Raw genomic sequence first — 16,526 nt, 5'->3', positions numbered from 1 at the left:
AGTTTAACTTGAGTGAATTTAGATGTATCACTCCCGCCCAAAGGTGATGTGTTACAATTTAGGGGTGAGCACGGTTCGGTTCCGTTATTGGGTGAAACCCAAACCTAAACCTTAGCTATCGGTTATTTTAGAATACCAACCAATCGGTTTTCGGTTATTCGATTATTCGGTTTTCGGTTATTTTCGGTTTCGGTTTCGGTTTAGGTTATTTTCGGTTTTTTTATTGTGAGTAGACATTACAAAAAAAAAGAATTAAAAAACAAGAGTACCTCATACATATTGAATTCAAAATACAAAAATAGGCACGTGTTATGTGGAACCAAACAAATACAAAGTTGTTTGAGTAGTAGAGTTTAAAATTCAACAACGTTCTTAATTAAAAAAAAACTAAAGGTTTCCAGAATCTTCATTCATTGTCTTATTCATCTTTAAAGGTTAGACTCAATCTTGATCATCTTCATAATCTTCATAACCATCAATGGTAGATTCTCTTGGTGTTTTGTTTCTGGTCATAACATCTTAAAAAAACACGTAGAAAACATAGGTTCGATTAATCGATTCGGTTCGGTTTTTTTCGGTTTTTTTAAAATGGATAACCTAACCTAAACCCAAAAATCGTTTTTTCAAAAAACTAAAAAATTAACCGTCGGTTAATGTTTCGGTTCGGTTTTTCGGTTATTCGGTTTCGGTTCGGTTAATTCTGTTTTATGCTCACCCCTATGTTACATTTACCATATCATTCAAGTCTAACTAAGACCTTTTGTTAGTTTTTGCATAATATGATACAAATGTCTCACTTCTGCCCAAAGGTGATGTGTTACATTTTTATCTAGCAAGACGCCCGTGCATAATTAAACTAGTTGTCTCACTTCTGCCCAAATGTGACATGTTACAATTGTTTTGCACACATACTTAAATAAATTTTAATTATGCCCAATGGTGATTTATTTTTTGTTTAAATAGAACTTTTAATTATAGTCTATTAATTTGATGTTAATAATAGACATATCACATATTCAATAAAATATAATAATCCTCATATTAATTATCCTTAATTAATCTAATGATCATAAATTTTAATCTGCATTATTTTAATATCCCATAATATTACTCACTATAACATTCTTCTATAATTAACGATCTCATCTAAATCATCCACTCTAATCTCAAAACACAATTGAATTTGTCTCATAAAGAGTTATAATAACATTTAGCTCTTCTCAGTTTTAATTATCCATTAAGACATTATATGACTATCCTACTGACTTTTCTAATAACAAACATTCTATTAAAAACTAGAGCATAACAAATGGGATGAGTCAATCATAATGTATCTTATGATAATGATAATCAAGAACTTATTTAATAAATGTTATCACTAGAGTTATTCTTGAATTAATTTTCCTAAGACTAATCAAAATAACTTATAAGATGCATGCATTCCTTCTAAATACTAACTATAAGGTTAAATGGTATCCCTGAATACATCATAATGTACAATATCATGACCCATAAAACTAAGGGTTCACACACGAAAATAAGTACAATTTTATAATACATTACATACCAAAATTTTCAATAGTACAATTTTTTGCCTTAAAAATCAACTATAACACTCAGAAGTACCAAAGGAAAATGAGTGTGTAGATCAGCAACATATGTACAAGAAAAGAAATGTTTGGTACTGGAAATAAGATTTTATTCAACTCACACCACTAAAACTTAAAAGAGGATAATTCTAAGGTTCATAGACAAGATACAAGTATTACTTCCAGCTTTAATTTATCTAAGGAGAAGTCTCATTGCATATATATGTCATTATATTAGGCATAAGCATTACAAGACTATCTATAATTCAAAAGAACAACTGGCTAAAACTGATAGTTGTATAAATGATATTTAAGTCTGATAATCCTAATATTCCCATCAACACATGATTGGTTGAGTCTAGTTCTATATGTTTACCCGAAATCAATAAATAACTAACACGAGTGTCAGTGACAAATTTACATGTTAAGGTTATTAGAACCATGATAAACTGTCTTTTAATTACACTTTATGATGCCTTAAATAATCTGGAGATTAATCAAAATTTAGTATCAATACTTAAGCAACATTATGACAGTTATGAGGTTTGCATAGCAAACGTAAAGCCACTCTTACCTTAAACTCTCATGTTATTTGTTATCAATATTTGGATTGAAACATTTATAAAATAGAACTAGATGATACTATATACTTTCACAACTTTTGTTATCAAATAAAAATTTAACAAACGACAAATTAGACCTATAAATTTCAACCATTAAAACCAAATTTCATGTGATCATGACATGGTTGATGAGGGTGACTTTTCATATAATCTCATTCTTAGTGATTTTAAATCATGTGTTAGATGCCCTAAACTTTGCTTGGCTTAAGAAATAAGTATGGGTCCACCATAAGTTATATTTCACTTAAATTCGTGAAACTTATTCAAGCGGAATATTCAGACATAATTATTTTATCATTTAAAAGATTATTTACTTGTATCTAATATGTCTTCCATGGTTCACGGTCTTAAAGAAATTCATTCATATATATACTTAATATGATTTCTTCTACTTATGTTCCTATATCTCTTATTACATCTGAACGCTAATGGAATCAAATCAAGTCTAACATATATATGCCATATTCCCACGTCATGTACATCATTGAAACTTTTCTTGTATTTTTCCTAGAGATATTAAAGATCAGTGAGAGCCTTAAGTGTCTCAATTATAAGTTAATAGATTCTCAAGAGGTGGGGGAGTGAAAACTTGATATTATCTCAATTACACCTCTTGTACAAGACATTGCTCCATCACAACACTATTCCATCAAAACTTATCTCTTTAGAATTTATTACTACTCTTGCAAAAGTTTCATTGTTTCTTAAATGTGAGCATACTCCGATTTCTTACTAAAATAATCATCACAAGAGAAACTACGACGACTTACATCATTAGCTTGTTTCTCTATAGAATCTATTGGTATTTAAATAGTGACCCTAAGCATGCTAATTTCCTAAGTGCTTCTAAGGTCAGTGGAAGCAGTAAAAGTCCTTATAATGACTTGTTAAAAGTACAAGAGGCGGGGGGAAGAGAGTCATTAATTTTACTCCAAATTTAACTCCAGTTACACCTCTTTTGCACCATACTGCACCAACTCTTACACACTTAGAATCCTGAAAATGATAGCAACCTAACTAAGAGCTAATCCATAAAACTGAGACTTTTAAAATTACCCAATAATCAACTTAGGAGGCCATCTAGGTTATAAAACCTACTGATATTGATGATTATGTAACCTCCCTAACTAAAGTTGAAATGGATGTTTGAAAGTTTAATGATCCTACCCATTCTAATTAAAACATTAAATCAATCAATCTTCTGAATAGAATAAAGCTATTATTAGCAAAATTGACTCCATAAGTCAGAATAACATTTGAGATTTAGTTGAATCACCTAAGAGTGTTCATAACTAAACTAAATCCCAATAAAAAAAAGTTAAGACATTAAGAAACAAGATTGATTGTTAAGGATGATATTCAAGGAGAAACCAATTATCAAAGAATCTTCTTACCTATATTACATAATATTTCTTTAAGTATCATTATTGTTTCAGTAGCTTATAATAGTTAAGAGCTACATTAGATGAACAGTAAAACAACTTTCCCTAACAATCGGCTTACATACTTATTTGTTCATAAAACAACCAAAAAGTGATAAACTGAAGGTTACATTTAGTCTACAAGTCAATAAAATCCATATATGGGTTAATGCAAACATGTAACATCCTACTTTCGGTTATAATAATAAAAGAGAATTTCGTTTATGCAATAATGTGTCGTGTATCGGTTTAGATAATAAATTCTAAGAGGATGGGCTTGGACTTTAAAAGATGTAATAAGAAATGGAATGGGCCTTAGGTTCATGGGCTTAAGGGAATATAAATACCCATTAAACCCTAATCCTTTCCCTTTTTATCCATCTCTACACCATAGCCTACACCTTAAAAAACACACACAAACACCATCCTATATCCCGAGCCAAGATCCGAAGGTGGAAACCCTAACCCGTTGGTGTTTGTTTGTTGTGACGAACCAAAACAACATCAAGACTAGACCGTGTTCGTAAACCGACTCGTTTAAGGTACGTTTATAACGAGAACTTGTTCGTTTAAGTTCGGATCAATTTTAGAAATCATAGATCTGTTTGAGTATGGTATAAACAAATCCAACGCAACAAATCTCACTGAAATTCGTTAACAATAGATAGGTTAATTGTTAATATGAACAACCGGGTTCGTGTATTGGGTAATCACACCATATATACACGACTATTTGGATGAATGAATGGTTAGGGTTTGTAGGAGTTGCAAATACGAGTTCATTGATACCAAAATCACGTTGTTTCATCGCAATTTGGGGTTTAATCGCAAATCTGATGTTGACTGTTCTTGACGATTTTGACTTTGACCCCTGAGTCAAAGTTTGGATAAGCACTGTTGATAATTAGTTATGATTGATCATTCGTTACGCAGTCATAACGAATGGGACTAATTCGTGTGACTTGATAATGAATGAACCTTTAATTCATTATCTATCCATTCGTTAGATTAAGATAGCGAATCAGACCATGTTAAGATAACAAATTAGGTCATTCGTTACTCACCAATTCGCTATGATTAAGATAACGAACTAGGTTATTCGTACTCACCAATTCGTTATGATAAGATTACGAACCAGATAACGAATAAAGTTGTGATAAGATAACGAACCAGATAACGAATCAGGCTTAATTCGTTATAGCGAATGAGTTAGCGAACTAGATACTAATTTAAAATACTAATGAAAATTGTGTTAATACGGTTAATAGAGGAAGAGTCAAGAAGAGATTAAGGCAATGAGGTGGGAGGATCTGAAGGAGTTAGTGATGAAGAGGTTATGTGCTAACACCGAAGTTGAGAGAGCGAAGATGAAGTTTCTGAACTTGAAAGTTGGAACGATGACACATCGTGAGTATACCACATAATTCAACCGAATGTCTAGGTTGGTGCCCGATATGGTTAACACTAAGGCTAAAAGGATCAAGTGCTATGTGAGGGGATTGCCACAGAAGGTCCACACGTTAGTCAGGGCGAATAAACATGCGACTTTTGACTCTGTTGTCGAACTCGCAGAGATGGTTTATGAAGACCTGGCCGTGGACGATGTGGTGGTAGAAGAAGAAAAGAAAGATAAGAAGTGGGCCAATCATGCTAAGCGACCTGATACTCAATTATGGAACTCCATGGATAAGAAGCAGAAGGTGTGGGAGAAGACATCGTGCAAGACATGTGGTAAAATGCACGGTGGTGAGTGCAAGTGGAGTAAGGGATCAGATGTTTGTTATAAATGTGGAAAGACGCATGGAAGGGAATGCATGGTTGGGTCTAACACTTGTTATAAATGCGGGAAGGTGGGGCACTATGCTCATGAGTGCAGTGAGAAACCGGCATGTTTTCGGTGTGGTAAGATGGGCCACATGGCCAGAGAGTGTACCGAAGCTGGTGGAAGTGGAAAGAAAGATGTTGAACCATCAAGGCCAAAGACCAGAGCCTACATGCTGACCCAAGAGCAAGCCAAACAGATTCCAGATGTCGTGACAGGTACGTTCCTAGTAAACGGTATTTCCGCTTCAGTATTGTTTGATTCAGGTGCGAACAAAAGTTTCGTAGATATGCCATTTAATAAATTAGCTAAAATGAAATGTTTCCGAGTGTCTGAAACCTTTATAGTAGAAACCTCTAGTGATACTTCGGTTAAAATAATGAAAATGTTTAAGGACTGTAAGATAGAGTTAGAGGGACATGAGTTCCATGTTGCTTTGTATGTTATGACCTTAGGAGGGTTCGATGTGGTTCTGGGAATGGATCGGTTGTCTGAGTACGAAGCTCAGATAGTGTGTAAGAGTAGGATAATAAGGTTAAACTCCTTGGATGATAGTGCGGTGACGGTTTATGGTGATAAGGAAAGTTATGGGCTTAATGTCATTTCGATGATAAAAGTGGATGGTTTGTTAAGGCGAGGGTGCGGTGCCTACCTGGCGTATGTTGTCAACGCTACGGCTGAGACGAAAGAAATGAAAGATGTTCTTATCGTGTCCGACTACCCAGAAGTATTCCCTGAGGATCTTCCGGGATTGCCACCGGAGCGTGAGATAGAATTTCATATAGATTTAATACCAGGAGCCCAGCCCGTCGCGAAAGCACCTTACCGTCGGAATGATTTAATTACATAAGAATACCTTGGACTTTATTAATTGATGAAAGATACCTTAAAGGATTAATGAGTTAGTAATAAATATTATTAAAGAATTCTAATGGAAATTGTATTAACACAGTTAATGAGAATAAAACTTTTCCAAGCTAACCTGGCAGCTCGACCAGCTAGGGGCTTTGCCCCTTGGACCCTGCTAGGGGCTGCTGCCCCTAGAACCACGCTGCCTAGGGCGCTGCCCCTGTACCCCTGTTCATTGAGGGTTATGATTAAACTATAAATACGTTATGGATATTTATAGTAATTAATAGGCGTAATTACTATACATTTATCCGTGCACAACTAAAGAAAGGGATAACCATTAACGGTGAACGTAACCGAGCTCAGGTGAGTTTCTAGCCCCATTCCTTGATATGTTTTTGGGGCTGTGTGCATATTCAATGTGAGTGTTAATACACTTACCTTAAATGGTAAGTGTATGTCCTTATGATGAATGTGATAGTTATGTTTATGATATGAATGCATGCTTGATGGTACGTGAACAATCTTCGGATATTGCACGTATTGTTAAGGGAAGTATAGTGTAGTATGTATGACATGAGTATGTGAATAAGGAAGTATGTATGAATATAGTATGTATGATACTGTGAAAGGTACGTATGAATGTGATAATGATAATGATGATGAAAAGTAATGTAAGGTTAAAGGGTTGCATACCCTAATAATATATGCGAAGGTTAAAGGGTTGCATACCCTAATAATATATGCGAAGGTTATAGGGCGTAATGTTCTTTAAAACGTAAGGTGTGAATATGAAAGAAGGTCTAAAAGTAAGTAAGTATATTAAAGTATGAAAGTATGAAGTATGTACGAAAGTATATAGTGATGAATGTGTTGTATGTTGTATGATTAACTAGAACTCCTTCAGCGTAGCTGACTTTTAGTATGCCCGCAGGTGAGTAGAATGAGACAGGTGGCTTGAGCAGGGGCACATGGCAGAAGAATAAGAGGTTGTCATCTGAAGACTCAAGATGTTTTATGTTTAAGGTTTTGATCTTGAAAGACAAGATGTTTGTTTAAGACAAGTTATGAATTAATGTGAAATGTTTAATGAAAGTTTAAATATTTCGTGAATGTTTTAATTAACTCTGATATTTATAACTGTGTTTATGAGTAAATCCAACGTCCAATATAGGGCACCGGTAACGGGGCCTTACAAAACATCAAAATGTGATGAAATCTTTATACAATTATTTTCCTCAAAAATCAAGTGGATTAGTGTACCTACCTCAAGATGAGTGGGAGCAACTAGAACAAACTAATCCTTATATATATATGACATTCTTCTGACAAGTATATGTTACATAAGTCAAAGTATTGTTCACACATACTTTGATATTATAGATCTCAGAAATATTCCTTACACGTGTAACATACAATACTGCTCTACTTTAGAGGATAATAGGATCACACAGATTGTTTCCTTATGCTTTATTAAGTAGAAGCCTTAAATAAGTTCAAGTCTATACTCGTTTAGATATTACTCAAAATTGCAACACACTAGATATGTCTAGATTAATGTGAAGCATTTAAAAGAGTACTAAGATATCTTTAAAGAAAACAAAAGACTATAATTTAAAAGAAGAAGTGGTGATTAATCAAGGTTCTATTCTAGATTAAACTGAATAATTGAAGTCTCGTTTCTTTTATGGTTTATACTTTTATTATGTATAGAATAAAAAAAATACAATAAAAAATAAAATTAGGGATTCATTGGGATTCTCAAATTTGGAAAATACTTAATGAATACGTATGCATATCAATGAATTGGTAGGGTAGAGACTCATACAAAATAATCATGTGTCAGGAACCAGATTTGAACTGGTGACACGAGGATTTTCAGTCCTCTGCTCTACCAATTGAGCTATCCCGACTATTCCTGATGTCTCATCCTCATTTTCATTTTACTAGAGAACGTGAGTCTATGTCAATTGAATGGGTATCACAAAGCCTTGTCCAGGTCCTATAATTTGTCAAAAGAACAACTTTGTAGGTTTCAGTATGAATAAAAAGATTGATCGCGAATCATTCAAATGGGGGTAGATTACTCTAAACTTTGTCATATTCAGAGATAAGAAAATGTAATTTTCAAGATTATTATTATGTCAGCAGATAAATCTATCTCATAGAGGAGTCACAATGAACTTATAACAACAATCTAAGTTAATGACATAATGTGTTGATTAATCACAACGCAATTAGCAATAAATGTTGTTGAAAATTTATCAGTGGACTCATAATTTAATTAACTTCATATAAATTATATATTGAAGACTTATTATGATAAAGTCAGTTACCATGGTTTTCTCAAATAGTAACAGTTCGAGAAGTGTTGCATTAAAATATCGATATGAAACTAATTATTTGTTTATAAACGAACTGAGGAATCTATATTTTCGTATCGAATACATTCATGATATGCTTAAGGATCCAATAACTAATGGTTTGTCACCCATAAGTCTTATGAAAGCACTTAATAATTAAGACGGGATTACTAATGACCATTTATAATTGCATATCGTACTATGAATGACTAACTATTAATTTTTCCTTAGTTTTGATTGTGTACGTCTCTTAATATGTCATGCATGGATAATGACATATAGACGAATTATTATACAAATCAAACGTTCTGAAGGGCTTACGTGAAAATTTTGATCATAACTACTTAGGTTTTAAAAAAGGACTGTAGTATGATTAATGGGGGTCTTGAGCTGATGTTCAATTCAATAACTGTATTTCTCTGCTCCAGTTTAAGTTTAAAGCTAAAATGAGTGTTAACTCCTGATCAGGCTTATCTAATACTCATAATAAATGACTACTCGGCCAAGTGGGAGAATGTAAGATTAAATATATAATTATATATATTTATATATGGCCATCATAATCATTTATATTTTAATAGATCAAAATATTAGTCATACCTTATTATATATTAGTTTGGTAATTGTTGATGGCTCATATTACCTTTACTAGCTAATAAAGGGTTTCCCCTTGGGTGTATATAAAGAGAGATAAATATTAACATCATAACCCAATCACACACACATAACAACTTTGTGTGTCTCCTCTCTCCTAAAAACCGGGTTCCTCTCAAGAACCCTAACACCATCCTTAACTATACATCCTAAAGGGGAACTCGACTAAGCTGACAATCGTGTCGTCTACATCCTTCTCTGTTGCGGTTACTACTCTCACTACTGTAACAGATTCATAGGTTTAATATTTATCATGTTTTCAATTGCTTACATGAAAAATAGATCAACATACAACACCATTACAAAACCTCACATTTGCTAATTGAGCGCTACATGACACAAATCACCTCATTTTGTAGTCCATCCCTTACACATTATTGGCTTGTACTTCTTATTTTTGTCCTATCTTTTAAAAATAATTTAAATCAAAAGTGTTCCAATTAAATCACTCATGCATATTTTTTCTAAATCAGGTCATTAAATCTTCAAATAGAGCCTCACTGATTTTTAGTGCGTAAAGAAAGAAATTGAGGATAAGATGTGGGGGGGGGTCGAATTTGCAATATATGTAGTTAAATTTAGAAACTTTTAAAAAACGTTAATTATATTAAAATACAAAAATAAAAAATAAAATTTACGTCGCCACTCAACGTCAACATTAAAAAAAAGAAAAAAAGATTTCTTATGTGAAACAAAAAAGAAAAAGGCTAAAAATACATGTTAAAATATTTAATTTAAGAAAATAAGAAAGTTGAGTAACTTAATTAGAACACTTTTTAAAAGTTGAGTGACTTAATTGGAACAATTTTAAAATTTAGTTACTATTTTGTGAAGTTGCCCCAAATTAATTTATATAAAAGTAGATTTTACAGCTGGCAAAACCCATACGTTGAAACCTGGGCGTTGGTAAAACCCGAACGTTACGACAATGAGTCGACACGAATTCGGTCAGTACCGGCTGCATTCGTAACAATATAGACACCATTGGTAAACTTTGAGGGTTAAAACCCAAATTATTAATTCCCCAAATTAACATAAAAAAAGCATTGACATATACAAAAAAACAGAATCTTTAAAACGATGTTTAGTTGGTTAGCAAACCCAAGCGGTGGTAAAAGCAAAGCGTTGTCGGTCCCGAGTGTTGAGGTGGAAACTTGACACGAATTTGGTCGGTTTTGATTACGTACCATACGGTACCGGAACTAAAAAACAAAATAAAAATATTAAAACTTGAGGTGGACCAACGGCCAATTTGGGGGGGGGGGGGGTTGGTCGGTAACGTTGCCGGTCATGGGCTTTAAATAAAGCCGCGAGTCAGTGCGAACTCAGCTAGTTTTTTTCAGATTTGTTTTGGTACCGGGACTAAAAAAATTGAAGTCTGATGTTTTCATTATGTTTATTGTGGTAACTAAATTAAAAAAATACAAAATTCACCGACCAATACGGTGCCGCCAAATGGCCCAATAAGCCACTTGCGGCACCAAACTTGTATTGCCCGGCGCGTTGCGCCGGGACAGGTTGGTAAAACCCAGACGGTGGTAAAACCAAAGCAGGTGGTAAGTGCACACGAATTGTCAGTTTTGGTTACATGCGTTATGATATCGAAACTGAAACAAAAATAAAACAAAACAGTATAAAAATTGAGGTTAACAAATGAGGTGACGTCGGTCAGTAAAACTCGGGCATTGATAAAACTCAAGTGTTGTCGATCCCGAGTGTTGAGGTGATGGGTCTACACAAATTTGGTCGGTCCATGTCACGTTCGTTACGGTGCCGAAACTAAAACAAAAACAAAAATTGGCGTTCTTTTTCGTTAAGTTTGTTGCGGTACCAAAACTAAAACAAAACACAGTGATTCTACGCGAATTCGGTCGGTTCTACTTACAATCGGGCCCATACCAAAGTTAATTTGATAAACAATTCTCACGTTTACATAAACATATGTATAAATAAACATAAGTGATACACTTGAAAAAAATAACCAAAATCTTAAGTAACACACTTCGGAAAAATAACCAACTTTTTCTTCATTAGAGATTTGATCCCTAGTTCTAATCTTGAAGATACATTTACCATAATCAACACAACCATCCAACCAACACCAACATTCATGTTTAAAAATATATAAAACAAAAATAACACACCTTATGAGTTTGTGACACCAAACTTCTAATTTATACTAATTATATAATTTAGTTGTACATCTATTGAACTTAAGTTTTATCGAAACTAGTTTACAAAAAAGTGTCGGTGAGAAGCAATGGAGGTTGTTTCCCACTAAAGCCATCCACGATCTAACTGCTTGTCTCTTTCTTACTCCATCCCAACATTTTTTTACTCCTTTTAATGTTTTATACAACCAAAATATTCCATTTTATATGAATCCAAATTTTATTTGTCAAAATGTTATTAAGTCATGAAATAACTTTTTATACAGAATGATATTAATCTGAAATTAATGTTAACCAAAATAGTTAACCTAATAAAACTCCATTTGTTTATAGAAGTCATGCAAATTAATTTCAATAAATCTAGTTTTATTTAAATTTTAACAAATTCTACACGATAGCAATATACTAGAAAGTAATAACGTATGAACGTTAGCATATTCAACATAAAAATTATTGAACAAAAAATATAAATTCTTTAGAAATATACGATGGTTTGATTGGTGTATTTTTACTATGTTATCAAAGTGAAAAGTGTAAACACAGGCTTGGCCACCAGTCCCACCAGGGCCGGCTATAAGGGAGGGCCGAGTGGTCGACGGACCCCGGCCCGACCCTCCGATAGGCCCGGATTTTTTTTTTAAAAATTTATATATATATATATATATATATTTGTTATGAAAAACATTATGTATGTATAATGTTTAAGCTTAATTACACAACCACTAGCTTGGCTTAGTGGCAAATGTGTATGACTTTCAACTAAAATAGGTTGTTGGTTCTAATCTCACTTCACACATCTTAACCTCAATTTTATAAAAAAAATGTTTTTTACACAACCAAATCATAAGACCCAAAAACTTAAGACTCAATTCAAAATTAAAATTTTTAAATACAACAAGATACCATTTTCTATTAAGGCTCAAAAAAATTTTCGCCTTCGACCTAAATTTTTTTTAACCATTCTCGGAGGCGGGCCTGAGTCCCACCATCTCTACCCTATGCTCTCTCCGTATGATGAAGTGGTTAAAAGACATTAAGAGGCTTGCAAGCCATATTAAACATGCAGAATACACAAGACAAATCACAAATGTGATATAACTACAATATAGAAAGACCAGGAAGACTTAACTGTTTGTAAATAAGCACTAAGCTTGGCGGAAGTCCCACTTTTTCGTGGGGTGTTACGAACACCTGCAAACTATAATGCGAAACCAATTTAGCTTTGACCGTATGACATTGACAAGTTGATAATGTTGTACAATTTAGTTGGCGTGATTGATTTTACGAACCCGCCATAAACTAGTTGATCTTGTAAGTTTAAGAATCTCAATTCGACCGGATCATATTAATCAATTAAATATAAGAGGTATATAACAATACTTGTACCTATATCTATTTAGATGATATTAATTTGATTTCATGCTTGGAACTTTTAATAACTCTAAACTTTATGTATTAATATATATAGATATACTAATAACCCAATACGCATATATAAAGAAAAACAAGGCTAGTCACTGTGATATTATACATGAATAATAAGATGAACAGAAGAGAAATCATATACGTTTGTTTTAATAATTCAAAAATATAAATTATTATTTTTTTTATAGAAAAGACCAATAATCTTTTGATACACTCCCGACTTCCTAGACAAATCATGTTCACCGACATTATTAATAAACAAATACATAAAAGTAAAATAAATTGTGAAATATCTATATATATATATATATATATATATATAAACACCCTAAAAAACTATGGCAATCCTCCTCTACTTTCTCTTTACTCTTTCAAAAAGTGCATCTGGAAGTGCTTGTGATAGGTGTCTTCATCAAACCAAAGCTGTTCTTTTCACCAATGCTTCTGCTCTTTCATGTAACATTTTCATTTTTTTATTTACATATTCACTTTTGACCAGATTGACCATGATTTTTAAACGGGGTATCTATATATACGTACACCATCGACATCCAATCCCACCTCATTTTCAACGCCAAGAAAATATCGGAAGGTCGTTTTGAAAAAAAAAACATTAAAGTTTGACCATCTATAGTCATAACGATCGTCCGGATATTGGTTAAATGTCCGACTAACATTTTTCAAAGTTTAACTCCACTGTGATGAGAACGGTCGTTCGAATATTGTGTAGCCAACTTAGCTAATGGTTTTCAAAGTTTGACTTTTTTTTATCAAACCTTCTGGGGTGAAAACAAGCCGGACTGCTCGTGAGCTATTTTTTGAGCTCGAGTCACTCAAGCTCGAGCCTTGTACGGAAGCTCATTTGGGCTTGTCAGGCTCGGTGTAATTTTTAGTTTTACCTCTTTTTGACTTCTATATTTAACTATCACACTGCACATGAGTCGAGCTCGAACTAAGCTTAAGCTAGTTAGTTTATGGGGGTATTACACGAGCTCGGGCCAAACATAGGCTTATTTAAGGTTTTTCTAAAATATATATTTGAATAATTATAAATGTATATAAACAAATTAATAAATAACAAACGAGCAGAGCTCGAGCTTGACCTTTAGAAAAAGAGCTCGAAATGAGCCGACCTTGAGCTCTCTTAAGTCAAAACGGGCGGAGCTGGGGCTACAGTAATTAAAGACCTATACGGTTATCTGAGTATTTTGTGGACAGTATTAAATAAGATAGGGGTAATGTAGCTATAATATGACCCTTTTCGAACTAATTTAGATGGAGCATGTGGGTATGGTTCATTTGCTACAAGCTTCTACAATGGCCATCTTGCTGCTGGTGATCCAAGCATATCTTCAAATGCGGGTCGGGTTGCGGGGCTTGTTTCCAGGTACGTGTTTACATATTTGACCAGGTTGGTGTTTATTCATTTTGGTTGTGGGTTATGAGTTATGACTAGTGTAATTTTGCAGGTGAGATGCATGGATGATAATAAGTTGTGTTCTAAGGCTGGCACTCAGGTTATAGTGACGGATTTGAATAACAAGACAGAGACGGAATTATTGCTAAGTAGCAGAGCTTTAATGGCGATGGCTAACAAGGGTATGGAGCAAAAAATATTGAAACTTGCTTCTCCCAACGTGGAATATAAAAGGTACAAGAAAAATATGCTAAATTTGAAACCACTGATAGAATAATTTAATGCATTCAAATCATTAACCTTTTATTTAACCGTCATTTAAATCACTAGCTCTTTAAATCCGATCACCTCCAACTAAAATAATTACTTTGACGATTTTTTATTTTCAGTTTAATAGAAAATGTCACCGTATTTTTTTTCCTTTTGTTTCCTACCCTTAGCACCGTTTTCGACTCTTTATTTATAATTATAGGTAACTAATTAAGGAAAAAGAAGTTGCGTATAAATAATTAATTTACTATAAAAGGGTTCGAACTTTGAAGTTAAAATTTTAGATCGTATGAGTAGGAATAGAAATTCCTTTTGAAGGATATGTTTAAAAGATAACCTTTTTTTTTTCTTTCAACTTTGAATAAATGAAAATGGTCAGGCTTAAATGTAGAAAGTCTAATGGGCTGCTGGTAGATGTTGTCATATCATATTATGCTGGACCACTAGTAGTGGTGGTGGGCTCTATCAATGGGCCTAAGATAATTGAAAACATACTAACATAGTTACACACACATTTACACTTATACCTTCAGACCTTCTATACATAATCAATTTCAAACATAAAATTTCATAATATATTAACGCTATTGTGTTAAATCTTATACATAAAATGGGTTTTGAATTTTAATCTTTATAACTAATTTTATAAATTGTATTATTTTATTTCGAAATGTTGATATCATCTTATATGGTATGTGATAATGTGAAGTAATATTAGCTTAGTTTTAACTTTTAAGTTTAACATAACTGATTCAAAATATGACATGTATATAGGTATACAGTAGTATTAAATATAAAGACTAAGTTTATTATGTGTAGGGTATCTTGTGATTACAAAGGCAAAAACCTAGGTGTGAGAGTGGAAGAATTAAGCAACAAGAAGCTCAATTATCTTGTCATCAAGTTTTTGTATCAAGGTGGCCAAACCGAGATCGTGGGTGTTGATATAGCCAGGGTAAATATTTGGTTGTTAATTGTTACTTATAAATATAACACAACATAACTCTCATAGTCTCATTTAAAAGAAAACTTGTGTGTTTTAAAGATTGGTTCGACAAATTGGAGTTTCTTGAGCCGAAAGTCTGGTGCTATATGGGAAACGACTCGAGTTCCAGTTGGGGCAATGCAATTTCGGTTGTTGGTGACATCAGGATATGATCGGAAGACGATTTGGGCCAAGAGTGTGCTCCCTGCAACTTGGAATGTTGGAGTCGTGTATGATTCCGGTGTACAAATTGATGATGCTGCTGAAGAAGGTTGTGGTCGATGTGATTAGATTTCGAAATAATATTATTATTATGGAGTAATATGTTGTTTGGGAGCCCATGGTGTACGGTGTGAATTGGATTATGTATCATTCTCATTACGTAATATATATTATGTAATAAATATTTATTTACTATATTATTAAAGTAGTAACTCTTTTTTTAAAAATAATATACATTGTTATAATTTATTATTAATAAAATAATTCAAAGTTGTTTTAAATTACACTGAACCTAATTACATACAACATATTTTTAATCTACTATAATAATAATAATAATAATAATAATAATAATAATAACATATGTGTTCTTTAATAAGTTTTATTTATTTTTCAAAATTTCATGGCAGTTACTTTTTATTTCCGTTTTATTTTGGTTTTTATTTGATTTTAGTTTTTGTAAAGTTCTTTCATTTCAGTTTCGTTTCTTTAAAAATAAATTTTGAATAGGCGAGAGTCAATAGTACTAACTTTTGTTTTTTTATTTTATTTTGAAAAAGAAAATTAAAAAGAAGGTATAATGTACATTAATGTTTTATCTAGTTCAAAGATAGGTGCTTTCCAACAAAATGTGTAAAAAGAAGAAAATAAATAGAGTCAAGATCCTGACCTGAGTCAAGGTCAATGCTTGTCTTGTATTCCTTGTCGAGTCATA

The 16,526-nt window shown here is 32.9% G+C and overlaps 1 non-coding gene and 1 pseudogene across 2 annotated transcripts; one reads left to right on the top strand and one right to left on the bottom strand.

The window, feature by feature from the left end:
• Positions 1-8,144: 8,144 nt before the first annotated feature.
• On the bottom strand, positions 8,145-8,217 carry TRNAF-GAA (transfer RNA phenylalanine (anticodon GAA)). The gene has a single exon. It is a non-coding gene; the product is annotated as a tRNA-Phe (tRNA).
• A 5,029-nt stretch (positions 8,218-13,246) lies between these two features.
• Positions 13,247-15,925, top strand: LOC143533565 (expansin-like A3; annotated as a pseudogene). The gene is made up of 5 exons (XR_013135379.1): positions 13,247-13,373; positions 14,193-14,304; positions 14,387-14,568; positions 15,424-15,559; positions 15,650-15,925. The product of XR_013135379.1 is annotated as an expansin-like A3 (transcript).
• Positions 15,926-16,526: the final 601 nt, after the last annotated feature.

The sequence above is a fragment of the Bidens hawaiensis genome, unplaced genomic scaffold (assembly GCF_021521415.1).
Source record: "Bidens hawaiensis isolate Kalapana, Puna unplaced genomic scaffold, B.hawaiensis_p1.1 tig00009788_1, whole genome shotgun sequence".
Lineage (NCBI taxonomy): Eukaryota > Viridiplantae > Streptophyta > Magnoliopsida > Asterales > Asteraceae > Bidens > Bidens hawaiensis.
This window is presented reverse-complemented; position numbering and strand designations above follow the sequence as displayed.